The sequence below is a fragment of the Camelus dromedarius genome, chromosome 14 (assembly GCF_036321535.1).
Source record: "Camelus dromedarius isolate mCamDro1 chromosome 14, mCamDro1.pat, whole genome shotgun sequence".
In the NCBI taxonomy this organism is placed as follows: Eukaryota; Metazoa; Chordata; class Mammalia; order Artiodactyla; family Camelidae; genus Camelus; species Camelus dromedarius.
The window spans coordinates 2,740,112-2,752,397 of NC_087449.1; the positions used below are offsets into that span (position 1 = coordinate 2,740,112).

Here is a 12,286-nt window from a genome sequence, read left to right on the forward strand (position 1 = left end):
GCGCTTACCTTTCCCAGTATGCTTGTGCTGATCCGCTCAAAGCGGTTCGTCCAACAGTGTGTCTGTAGTCTGTTGGACATAGCCATAAAACATTGAGTTAAGGTTGCTGGAATGCATTATATTCTTATTAATAATAAGTAAGCACATATTGAGTACTTACTGTATGTTGGGAATTGTCCCTCAGCCTCACATGAATATTATTTCTCTTAAAACCTCACATATTTTCTTGTTATTCTCACTTTACAGATAAGGAGACTAGAATTAAGTCTTCTCTCTTTGGGTGGAGCTCATTATCAATGACGGGAAGTTGTAAGGAGAAAGATATTGATTCATCCTGAGAAAACATTTTTCTGAGAGTCAGCAGTGAAGAAGGTGGACACTGAAGAAGGTGATCATTGTTCGATTGAGACGAGCCCCGGTTTGTACGGAGTCAGCATCCCTGTCCTGGACACAGCCAGTGAAGAGCTGCATGGTGGGTGAGGCGGCGATGCCGCGCAGGGAACGCAGATGCCGGGCCATTGGGCTGTGCTCAGGCCCGGTGGGGCTTTCTCCTAAGGGCAGTGGACAGTCATTGACAGATTTTAAGTAGGGGAGTGAGGTGCTCTCGTAGATCAATTTTGTCTTGTAGAATGCTTAGAAACATTTAGAAGGCTCCGCTGGAGGTGATGTGATGAGTCAGATTAGGGTGGCTGCCAGGTGTAGGAGTGTAGAATTTTCAAGTGGTTTTCAGTCCCAGTTTTGTGGCTCAGTAGCCGTGTCACTTTGGATGATGCACTCAAGGAAGAGAAACAATTTATCTAATCAATAAAAGCAGTGATGTACCGACCTCCCAGGACTGCTGTGGAGATCCAGTGAGATCACATGTGCACAGTGTGCAGCATGGTACCCAGCACAGAGTCAGTGCTGAGTGAGTGCCAGTGAGTATCTGGTAGGACAGGTGTGGGTGGTGTGACTCGGTGACTGAGGAAATCTGGGCCCTGAAGGAGGGGTCCAGTCACATCTGTGAGTGATGGGCCTGAGCTCGGAGAGGCAGAGAGACCTTGCCCCCCGACCAGGGGCCCTGGGCAGGACAGCTATGGGAGGAGCACCATGAAGTCAGCTCTTTGCAGGTGGAGTTGGAGTTGCCCTTGCGACAACTAAGTGCAGTGTCACGAGCTCAAAGAGGAGGTCTGGGCCCAGGCTGTGAATTTTCCTATAATCTTAATCCCTGAGGACGCTGAGGTAGTGATCACTGAACGTGAAGACATACTTTACAGGACAAGTGAATAGTAGTATCATCTCTGTCATCAAAGCTCACATCTCTTTATTCATCACCCACTTTGCTAATTGGGTACTTACAGAGCTCACTTCACCGACCTCCCATGGGCTCAGGCTCCACAGTAAAGAGCTGGTGAGCCTCCCTCCTTTCCAGAAGATGACACATTTTGCTGGTAGCCTTCTGTACTTCGCCAGACTTAGAATTTTAGTTTGTTGATTTAATTCTATTTTCTATTAGCCATCTCCTGACAAGAGAGACCTTTTACCTCATGGTCATATTTCAAATAGCTGTTACTGAGAATTGCTGATCTGATCCATAGAGTAAGTATTATATTAACCTTGTAGAGTACTTATCATTTTTCTGTCTTTGCCCTTTAATTTTGTATGCCCTTTCTCTATCCTATTTGGGGCCTTAATTTTTTTTAATTAAAAGATGTCTGTTTGCAGTTAAGAAAACAAAAGAAAAAATACACATGATAGCTAAACATAGAAAATATCTAGTGTGTTTTCTGTCTCGGCAATGGAGGGTTGTAGAAACTTGTGAAAACATTCATTACACAAGTTTCTTAAAATGTGGATTAAGAAATAAAACCTTCCTTCCTCATCTTTCAAGCTGCACAGCTAATTGTCAAGAAAGTGAGGGGAAATCCTCAGAAGCCAAGACAAACCAGAAAGCAGGGATTCTGGGTGATACATGAGCCTTAGAAGCCCTGGGGTGCCTGTTGGCTCCTGTACTGAGATTCAGTTGCCTTGACAGTAGGGCAGGATGTGAGCCCGAAGCCTCTCACACTGGGAGTTGGATGACTGATCATATGTAAGGCCAAGCCCATTCCGAGAAGCATGGTTTACTTAAGGGTGAACTAGGAAAAAAAAATTCCTCAAGGCAAGACAGTAAGGAAAGTCAATTTTGTTGGAAGAGGGGAAAAATTAGAAATCCAAAGTAAGGATATAGTTTAAAGCTCTTCTGGCATGAGAGTGACCACAAACTCCTGGCAGAGAAGCACAGCTACTCCTGGAATGAGAAGCTGTGGTTTGAATGAATCAGTGAGCAGCCATTCTGAAAAAGGCCTCCACAGTCTTGTGGCTCAAGATACTTGACGGCAAACACCTCTCTTCAAAGGTCTCATTCAAATAACTGGAAATGTTTTAAAGGAAAGAAGCCATAATCATAGTTCTATTTATTAACATTACTATATGCTAGGAATTCAGAGGTGACTATGGAGTTGACTCCTCATTTATGGACCTTACTTTCTCTTTGGGGAGAAAAACTGACATAGTTGGGGAGCTTGGTAGAAGGAGGTGTTAGTCTGTTGCAATTAGCCAGGAGAGGAGATTAAGAAAGCAGTGAAGGGTGGGTGAACTTTTTACCTGAGGACAGACAGTCTTGTTCAGTTGGCTTTTAATTGCAGGCTCAATGAGCTGTCACTGGAGGGAATAGATCTTACGGAGGATGGACTTAGCTCAGGCCTCTTTAGAATGGACACGTGAAACTGAAGAAAGACAGTCAAATCTGTGCAGACATTAAAGTTCACTTGAACATGCTCCATCCCTGAGCCAATGTTAGGACAAATATGCAGCACTTCTTAAGGACAGAGGAGTGGTTTCTAAGATTCTCCAAGAATGAATCCCAGGGAACCGGGATGGCCAGTTGTCAAACTGTGACTTTGCACTTTGGACGGTGTACCCACCAAGGGTATTGGACTTTTATAGGTTTCCATTTCTCTTTAATACACGTCAGGTGATGAGGACGTGGGCACAAGTATTTGACACCTTGTCGAGGCGACTTTGGTTACCTGCCTAGAAGCACGGGCACTGCTATGGCTGCGTCATACATCTTGCCACCCATCCCGTTCCCCGGCTCAGTGATCACGGCAGAGTGGTCCCTTGTTGACCTGTCCGTCTCCTCTGTGACATCATAACCCATGAAAAGACCGGAGCGTATTAACGTGGTTTTCTTAAAGTCAAAGGAACAGATCAAATATGGAGTCAGATTTGTTCTTTCCTATTTCAGTAGTGCCATGGAGAAGGCGGTTTGGGCAGCTTTTTGTAGGGCCCTAGAGGCTTACTCTCTCAGCCTCTGGGCACCTTTATTGAAAACGCTTCATAGCTGTCTGGAGTGCTGTAAAACCACTCCGCCTGTTTTGCCCTGAAGATGTGTTCAGTTTGTAACTCATCTCTACTCCTTGGAAAACAACTCAATAAAAACTCAGTTGGTTTCCCACCAGCCATGGGCAGGGGTGGGGAATACCTTGTTATTATTTCATAAAATAAAAATAACAATAATAATAATAATAGTAATAATAATAATAAATAATAATAATAAAAGAAGTCTTAAAACAGCACTGGGCACATTGGAGAGAGTTAATAAATGCTTCCTGGCTTAAGTCAAAAGTGATGACTCAGTGATTCCATGGCTGCTGTATTTGCTGAGCTAATTACTCCTTTGCTCCATTACACATTTTTTTTAACTGAAAAAGAAATACATGCAAATGGTTAAAAAAATTCAAACAGAGCACAAAACTACACAAGTGAAAGAAGTTTACCCTCATCCTCTGTTCTTCCAGCCCTCCCTGGAGATGCCACTGTTTACTATCCTTTGGATGCTTTTCCAGATATGGTATGCACATTCCCAACTATGTATGTAAATTCCTTTAAAGTTTTAGTTATTTTTAACTTAAAGGGATTTAAATCCTCAAGTGGCTTCTGCCCGGGTAATAGAACAGAACAAATCTGACTGCATATTAGATCTTTTCATTTGACTTTAACCCTATGCTCTGTCTCCTAGGCTTCATCTTGCTTGTAAAACAATGTTGCTTAGAGCCTGAAATATACAGGAGAGCCTATTCTGAAGGCTCTGACCTTTAAGGATATTTAACACTTTTTCATTCATAAAAAGATAACAAATTACAGAATAGAAAATAACGTTTGTTTTGTTGGAGGTTTACAGAGATTTGACCCAGGCAGATAGCTGCAAGAACAAAGGATTCTAACAAGAAGGAATTCCTACACCAGGAAGATTGCAACAACCAAGCACGTAGGAAAGGAACCTGAATTCTGACTTGGGGAGATGGTTTTCCAGGACATTAGTTTGCCATCTAGGTCTACAGAGACTTTCTATTCCTTGCCCCAACACCTGGTCTCCCAACTTATTGGCCTGTCCTGCACTGAGGAGAATGAACTTGGACTCGGTAACACTCCTATCTACCTAGCAAGCAGGGCACTGGAACTGAGTGTTATGGAAACAACAGGCCAGCCAAGAAACAAGCACCACTGGGGGGGTTGGAGTATTCAGATTTATTATGCCGGCGGGCTCAGAGGGGCTTCTGCTCCGAAGTTCTGAGCAACTCCAAGACATGCACATGAGGTTTTAAAGGGTTAATTACAAGTAAGGGGTATTACCCAATAAGGCTCAAACAACAAAAAGCAAGGAATCTGTACACTGGAGCTTATCAACTTGTAATAGATCACGTTACTGACACCTGTTGAGGTTGGATTTACGAGTTAGCTTGTTAGCCCAGTAAACTGACACTAAACTTCAGATTTACGAGTTAGCCCAGCAGAATTTAGATCAGTAAACCGACACTTATCACACTTAGATTTGTGACTTAGCTTGTTAGCCCAGCTGGGCTTTTCCTTTACATGAGGATAGCTCTCCCACACCCAGGGAACTACTGTGAGCCCTTGATGGTTCCACTAGGGTGGGGTGTGGTTTACCCAGGAGGGATGGGGACTGTGCACCAACACTCAGGCAGTCTGCTCTGTCTGGGGATCTGATCTTGTACCACCCCGCTCCCCGCCAGCCCAACACCTGGGAGAGTGGAACTAAGGCAGAGATCATGCCTGCCTGTTTCCCAGCGTGTAAAAGGGGAATAGGTACTCTTCCCAAGGTAGTTCTGAGCGACAACACCTGCGGGTGCTTGGTTCCCAGAGCAACAGAAAACCCAGCTCCGCGTGGGGGCCACGGGTGTGATACCCATAGGGGTTCTGCAGAAGCATCGGATGGAGGGCTGGATCAGAGATGTAAAACATGAGCTGCGGGCCTTGAAGGGTAGCAGAATGGTACAGAGGCAGGACTGCCGCCTCCTTCGGGGTGCCCCCAGAGGTAAAGATTTTTCTCTCCATCTCCGCTACGACCCTACCCTCTCCAGATCCATCCCTTTTCTCTGCTCTTCCAGTCCATCAGTCTCCCTCCACTTTTCCCCTCCTCTCCTCCCCCTTCCATCTTCTTCCTCCCTCGCTGCCCCACCTTCTCTCGCAGAACCCAGAGTGGATCACTGGCCCTCCTGCGCATGGGCAGTCGGTGCCAGCTGGACCGCGGGTTGGAAGCTCCAGCTCCGAGCCGGGGATCGGCCCCAAAGGCTTCTCAGCTCTGTCGACCGGTAGGCCTTTAGCTCCTGCCCGGGGCCGGGGCCTCTGGCTGTGGAAGTGCAAGGTGGGGGGCTCCCGGGAAAGGGGTCAGGCGGCTGCGGGAGGGCGGTCGGCATGTCACAGCCCCCCAGGGCGCCAGTCAGCCTGTGTTCAGCTGAATTGCTCTGGCCAGACCCCTCTGCCAGCGCCACCTACCCCGGCGCCCCCGCCACACCTGTCCATGGCCAGGTGTGCACCTGCAGCCTCTCACCCATCCGGGCCCCCCTCAGTCCGTTGCTGGCGACCCCTTCCCCTCTCCCGCCCGCGAGTCCTCTCCCGCCCGCGAGTCCTCTCCTCCCGGGCTGCCTCTCCTCGGCCGCCGGCCCGTCCCCGACCCTGGGCGGGCTGTGTCCCGGGCGGGAGGGGTCTGCGGACCCGAAAGTGGGCAGGCGGCTGGGGCTGGGGCTGGCCTCCGAGCGGGGCTGCAGCCCGCGTTTCCATCAACCCCCCCCCCCCGCTTTCCCTGCCCCGCGACCCCGGGGCTGCCCTGCTCTTCCTTTCCTGCTCCCTGAGGACAAGTTCAGCGGCGTGGGCGCTGCTCCCTGGGCTGAGAGCCTCCGGCTGTAAAGCCCAGCTTCTGGTGGAGTCGGGAAAGTGGATCCTCAGTGCTGAGCGAGCTTCTGTCTCCTCCCTCAGTGTTTCTGCCCCAGGTAAGTACCTTGAACACTTTCAGGTGTTATGATGGCGGTGCTTGTTGATGTCACGTGTTTTTATAGTGCCAGGGATTACAGTGTTGAAAGCAGGGCTTAGTTCAGTTAAAAATGAGCTGAAGGCATGAGGCTGTGACATGCTCCTTCCTTCCCACTCCCAGTGTGAAATGTGTAACCGTCGATTTTAAAAAGATAGTTACAGTCCCTAACTAGCCCAGCCCAGCTAGGGTGCGTTAACAGGAAGAGCACCACCAGAGGCGTTGGAGACCCAGGGACATTGCAGTCCTAAAGAGCTCCTGGCACAGTTTGGTTTGTTTTGGTTTTTTGTTTTTCTTAAATCGTGGGGCAGACTAGTAGTATAGAGGGAAAAATAATTGTCAAGAAATATTTTTTCATATAACAGCTTTATTGTGATATTGTTCACACACCATGAAGTCCATCCATTTAAATGGTACAATTCAGCAACTTTTAGCATATTCACAGTGGTGCAACAATTATTATTCCAGAACGTTTTCATCACATCAGAAAGACCAGTGAAAATGAGTGACATACCCACCCCTCCTCAGTGGTGTTTCTAAAGAAGTTTCATGCCTATTCCTGACCATAAAATAACTTGTTACATTCCATGAAATATCTGGTAGGAATTCTAATCAGAATTGCAATGAATCTGTGTATCAAAACAGGAAGAATTAATGCCTTTATGGCATAAATTTCTTCTACCCATGAATATATCTGGGACTGTATCTTTTCATCTCTCCAGAGCCTGGCCCATGGGAAGTCCTCACTAATTGTTGGGCTTGTGAATGATGAGATTCTATACATCGTTAGTTGCTACTGTAGCCTTTCACAGAAGAGAAAAGTAACCTCAGTGAAGCCAAGTGACTCTCTAATGGTCAGAAAGAGTGACAGCCAGTGCTGGAATGATCCAGTGGACTTGGTGCTTGCAACCAGGATTCTCCAGCACCTACAGCTAAGGGGATTACAGTATTCTTTTTTTTTCTTAATGGCGTTGCTTTTATTTTTAATTATTTTTTTAATTTATTTTTTATTGAAGTGTAGTCAATTTACAATGTTAGATTCAGGTGTACAGCAGAGATTCAGTTATAAACATATGCATATGTATATACATATGTATTATATTGTTTTTAGTAGAACTCATTACAAGTAATTGAATATAGTTCCCTGTGCTATATAGTAGGCCCTTGTCATTTATTTTATATTTATTAACGTGTATCTGTTAATCTCCCCTTTCCTGCCTGCTAAGCACAGTTTGCTTTCTATGTCCATGAGTCCATTTGTAGCAGCACCATTTTTCCTAGTAATATATGCTCTTTGGCTGCTTTCAGTTTCAGTAATTCCATGTTATCTGTGAGCGCTTTTCTTCTGGTGGCCTTTATGTGCTTTGCATACGTGGTAATAGAGATCTGTATTTGGGAGAACTCCAGGCCTCGTGTAGTCCCTGGTACAGAGTGCTCACTGAGTTGATGCTTGAACTGGGAAAAAAAACATAGTAAATGTTGGAATTTCCACTATGGTTGAGACTTCCAAGTTTCTGTAACCTGTTTACCCCACCTTATTATTGGCTGCCCCCATACTGGGTAATTTGGTGGAATTTCATGGTATGGTGGTGTAGAGACAGGGCCTTGTATGCTTCTTCTCTTTCCGTTTTCTAACACTCATTCTCCTGGGCCTCCCAGACCCTCCCCCAGTAGTGCCCAGGGCTGGCTTGGTGCTGTGCTGAGGCAATATTTGTTAATAAGGCCTTTTCCTCATCTCTTCTGACCCTCCGTTTCTTTCTCTGCACAATGAGGGCTTAGACTAGATAAGTGCTTTTCAGTTTCTTTTAAAGCCATGTTTCCTTTGAGAAACAGAAAATGCAAATCTCTCCTCCCATTCCAACACTTTAGATTTTGTTACTTCCTGCAAGGAGTCACATAGCTCTTTGTGGAAAATTGATGTGATTGTGATTCCAGGTGGCACAGAAAATACTCTTCAGAGATTTGTTGCAGGGAGAGGGCAGAAAAGGGGCAGTATGTCACACTTTCTTGTGTGAGCACTGGAGCAGGGGCTTGGATTTAAATATGGTGTCTGTCGTGGCCTCTCTTTAATCTTGCACAATGTGACAAACCTCTCTACCTCAGTTTCTTGATGTGTCAAGTTGGGGTGATAATATTTTAAGGCTTTTGTGAAACAATATACACATAATCTATTTGTGTCTCAGTAGAAACAAGACCTGCAAGTGATTCAGGGATTTAAAAAAAAAAAAATCTTGCCCATAGCACTATGTCGCTGTGTATTTTAAATTTCCTGGAGGGTGATGGTTGAGTCTAAAGTCCATCGTGGGACAGGTGGCCCATAGTTCTCTATGCCCCAGATTGCCCCCTCCTCCCCAGTCCTCTTCCTCAGTCCAGGATGAAGTTCCCTAGTAGATTTACACAGAGGTCTTGTGGAAATGGCTTTTCATTTTATTGTTTCACCAAGAAGGGCTGCCATCATGATCTCTGTGGTCAGGTTTTGAAGGGCTGCCATCTTGATGTCTAGTCAGGTGAAGGCTATGCAATTGGGAGTTTCTATGTAATAAAAAGGAAAAAAATTACAAATAGAAAATTAGAACAAGGGTGGTGACAGGGACTCTTGGAAGTGAGCACCATTAGCTTTGTTAGCTTCAGGTGCAGTGGCCTCTTGCCACGAGGACCCATCCTCTTGCTCTGAATTTGGAGGGACCAGTGGGTTCAGTGGGAATATTAACTGAGTGTATCTCATGGGCTGGGCATTGTCCTATTTTTTCTCTGTGTTCCTTTTTTGAGACAGTGAGCACATTTAACCTCAATAGCTTCTTTAAAAAAGTAGAAATTTTATTTTGAGATATAATGTAGATTCCCATGTAGTTGTAAGAGATAATATGGAGAGGGCCTATGGACCCTTTTCCCGGTTTTCCTTAATGGTTCCATCTTGCAAATTTGGGGTACGATTCATTACTGACTCACTAACAATTTGAGGTTTGTGTTATTGCCATCATTTCTATTCACGATTAAACTGGGGCTTAGAGAAGCACACACGCCTGCCCAGGTCACCCACATGGTTAGTGTAGAGACGGGTGGAACGTGGGCTTGGGATTTCCAAGCAGTACCATTATGATGGTCTGTGGCATGGAGCAGCATTCATTTTGCTTGTTTATTCATTCATTCAACAAACATTTATTGAGTAACCTCTGTGTGTCAGATGCTTTCATAGGGTTATCTGATTCTTCAGCAGTACTGAGAATCAGGTAATATTTACTTTTTTTTAAATCTGAGAAAATTAGCTCTGAGAGGTTATTACCCCCCCGAAGGAAATATAGCTCATAAAGGAGGGATAGTAAATTTGTAGTCACCCCTTTTTATGCAGGTGGTACCCTAGGCATTTTACATTTGCAAACTTCCGTAATCCAGATATATTCTTGTAAGGCAAGGATTTTTTTTTTTTTAATTGAAGTATAGTCAAGTTTACAATGTTGTGTCAAATGCAAGGTGTTTTTTGAATTTTGAATTAAAAAATATTTTTTGAGGAGGGTAATTAGGTTTATTTATTTGTTTCATTTATTAAAATGAGGTACTGGGACCTCGTACATGATAAGCATGTGCTCTACCACTGAACTGTACCCTCCTCCCCAAGGCAAGTTTTCTTATCCATTATTCTGCAGCTTAGGGGTTCAATTAAATTGGAATTGAAATCCAGATCTTTTGTTCCTACTGTTGTCCTTTTCTTTATATTCTGCTGAAGGGGGTTGCGGAAAGCAGTTCCTTTTTTCATTTCTTTATTCCGCATTTTTGAGCAGTGACTTTGCATCAGGGCCTTCCTAGGTGCTTTGAAACAGAAAACAAGAAATGACCCTTCTCTGCAGGGGCAGGAAGCCTAGACCAAAAGCTGGGTAAAGTGATCCGAGCTAAGGTAGCCATGTGCAGGCTCTGAAGGACAAACTGTACCCCTGGATTTGCTTGGGCTTCCCCTGCCTTCTGGCTGGTACACACCAGGTCACCGCAACCCAGAGGCGCCCACAGCACACAGCACAATATTTACCTCGATCTCCTCTCCCCTCTCGGCAGGGCCAGCAACATGAGCATCCCTGACTATGTGCAGTGTGCTGAGGACTATGAGACTCTTCCCGTGGTGGTCAAACCAGTGGGGATCATCTCAGAGGAGAATTTCTTTTGCATCTATAAGCGAACCTCCTTGGTGAGCCAGATCAGCCCGTGCAGCTCCCAGGGCGCACTCTGTACACACTACAGGCACCACTCTGCGCCCAAGAATGGATGGAGCATCTTCCAGACCCACCGCATGGTTGTGGGCTTTGTCACCATTACCGACTGCCTCTCGGCCAAGGCCTTCGAGAAGCTCCACGTGCAGAGGAGCTGTATGGCATCACGCTTAATGACTCTCAGCTCTTTGTCTTTGTGCTGCATGGGGAGGTAAGCCAAGCAGCCGCGCACCGACGTGGCCTTCAATCTACGAGGACTGCAGGGTGGTGGAGAAGAGGATCGAGGACTTCACTGAGTCACTCTTCATCTTGCTCAAGTCCAAGTGGCTGGATGGGGCCCCTGACAAGTCTGGGGACAAGATCCTACTCCTCTACATGCCGTTTGAGAAGGAGGACTTCATAGGACTGGACACAGACAGCAGGTAAGTTTACCTGGAGGCCAGTCCACCCTGGCTGTGTGCCGGGTTTCTTCTCTCCATCCAGAAAGGGATCAGCACGGAATAGGACTATTTTGTATCCAAGGGGGTAGGTAGGTGCAGCCCGCCGGTTTACAGACATTTAAAAGTGAATCCGCCTTTGTTTCAGAGAGATACTTTTAGTGATAGTGTTAGAGCACTTACTCCTGCTTTTCAGCCAGGACCCTGGTGGGACCCCTGGAGTTGCCGTTCAATAGAGTAGCCACAGCCACTGATGCTAGGAGCACTGGGGAGGAGGCTGGTCTGAGCTGAGATGTGCTGTAGTTCAAATGCACATGAGACGCTGAGGCTTGTCTACTAAAAGCATATATACTATCTTGTTACTTCCTCTATTGATTACATGTCAAATTTATAGTATTTTACATACAGTAGATTATGTAAGATATGTTCTTAAAATCAGTTTCTAGTACTTTTTTATTTGTTGGTTTGTTTCTTTGTTTACCGTTTTAAATGTGGCAACTGGGAAACTTTCTTTACATGGCTCTCATTTCATTTCTGTTGGGCAGCGTTTCCTGGGACAGTCTCATCCCTTTGCTTATAGATGAGATGCTGAATCCCGAGAGGCAGAACGAGACGCTGGTTGAGCTGGCTTGGAGCCAGTGTCTCCTGCCTCCCAGGCTCAGCACCTGTTCGGCTCAGGCCCTCTCTTCCTGCCCGACAGGCAGCATGCCATGTTAGGACATCAGAAACACCGCCAGGGACTTCTGAATGAACTCCTTATGCAGGGAAAGGCGTATCACGGAGTATGGGGAAGAGCAGAGAAATGTTCATCCTCACTTTTTCCCTGTGATTAAGTCAACGGCCCCACTTTGCCTCGGAATTACAGACGAGCTCTTCTGGGCTGCCTAACCCCCCAACTTCTGCTCTGTTTCCCCGTGTATCTATTGTGCTGTCCCTCGGGCAGAAGAGGGTGAGATGCCTTTGTCGGGAGGCGGTCCCCCTTTGCTGGGGAGAATGAGGGAATCTGTGTACCCCCGGCCTACGGCCTCGGTCCTTGAGTCTGGAGAGGGCTCATGGCGGTCCCACAGGTGATGGTCGGACGACCTGGCACGTGCTGCCGTGCCCGCTGTGGAGGCGGTGCTCTGTGATTCTTGAACTTAACTAAGATCAGATTCTACTTTCTGGTTGTTGGTAAGTTGGAGGAGAAGATGCCAGAGAATTGATAAAAAGAATATCCAGATCAGCCCTGTGAGTGATAGGGAAGAGGACCCGAGTCCCACCTGCGTGAGGTGCCTAGCGGGCTCTGGATGAATTTCCTG

At 46.2% G+C, this 12,286-nt stretch overlaps 1 long non-coding RNA gene across 1 annotated transcript in view; it reads left to right on the forward strand.

Moving 5' to 3' along the window:
• Window positions 1-10,623: 10,623 nt before the first annotated feature.
• The window catches only part of LOC135322853 (uncharacterized), a 105,726-nt gene continuing 104,063 nt past the window's right edge, over window positions 10,624-12,286 (forward strand). The window contains exon 1 of the long non-coding RNA XR_010383746.1: window positions 10,624-10,973. This is a non-coding gene — a long non-coding RNA (uncharacterized LOC135322853). The remainder of the gene's footprint in view (window positions 10,974-12,286) is intronic.